Genomic DNA, 1,306 nt, shown 5'->3' with positions numbered 1-1,306 from the left:
ACTGAATATTTTGCGACTTCATCGCATTAAGATATCAAACTTGGTTCATTTCTTTTGACCAAGACTTTCATGAGTACTATGAGAAGGCTCATATACTAGTAAGTATATACTAGTAATTATCTTACACACGATAAAAGATTCTAGTAAGTATCCATTTAGATACTTATATTATTGTTATCACTATATATTATCTTGCGAGCTGTAAGGCTCACTCTTGCTTTATTTCTTCATCACACAACAACAGTTAGGAAAGATGGCCAGACTCCAGCAGACCCAGCGCAAGCGCGTGGGAAGCGTCCCGCATCTTCCCGATGATGTTGTGGCTGCTATAGCTGCAGAGGTAGATCTATTGGTAGATCAGGCATTCTATTTTTGAGAATCAAATTATGTATAATTATAACTTGTGGCAGATAATGGCAATTAACTGTAAATTTATCAAGTAATCATTTTGGGTTGTAATAACTTTTAAATTGTGGATTCAAAGACTTGTACTTATTTAAATTTCATCTCTGAGACTATAACGGGTTGTGGTGTGTGTTAGTGTGGGGTCACAGCATAAGGTTATTATTATTAATTAAGTGAAGTGATATTGTGGAAAGAAAGACCGTGACGACCCGGATCCCCGACCCCGGATCTGGGGGTGTTACAGAAGTGGTATCAGAGCCAAGCGTTATAAACCTCAGAGATGATGGGACGTTAAGATAATAAGTTAACTAAGATAATAAGAACTCTTGCCAAGTTCATAGTCGGGCTACCTAACGTAGCACTGACAGTTAAAACCCTTATGGGAACCCTTATAAATATCGTGATAGAAGCGTAGTTCGTTATCGTAGATGGTAGCGGGACTCCGAACCCTGAGGTTGAGGAGCAACAGCGCGATGATGTTTTATTACTAACCGGAGATCAGATTGTGGATCCAATAGAGCGTCCTAATGCAGAACCGGATGATGCTGATATTGAAGATGTAGCGGTTGAGGAGGTTGTCCTAGAAGGGATAGTTGTTGAGGAGGATCCCAAGGAGGATCCTGACAAGATTGGATAAAGGACCACTGATGAATTAATGACCATGGTTAGGTCGACTACCAGAGGTAGGATTGGTCGGTCACTACCGGAGGTTCGTTCAAGTTTGTAAAGATAGTAGCCCCTTTAACGCGGCTTACTCGTAAGACTGAGAAGTTCGAATGGACAGAGAAATGCGAGAACAACTTTTAAGAACCGAAGCAAAGGTTGGTGACGTTCCCTATATTGGCGTTGTCGGATGGAAAATGAGATTTTGTGATGTGTAGTGACGCTTCGCATAAGGAAT

Source organism: Apium graveolens, unplaced genomic scaffold (genome assembly GCF_009905375.1).
Source record: "Apium graveolens cultivar Ventura unplaced genomic scaffold, ASM990537v1 ctg3949, whole genome shotgun sequence".
Lineage (NCBI taxonomy): Eukaryota > Viridiplantae > Streptophyta > Magnoliopsida > Apiales > Apiaceae > Apium > Apium graveolens.
Note: the sequence above shows the minus strand (reverse complement) of the source record.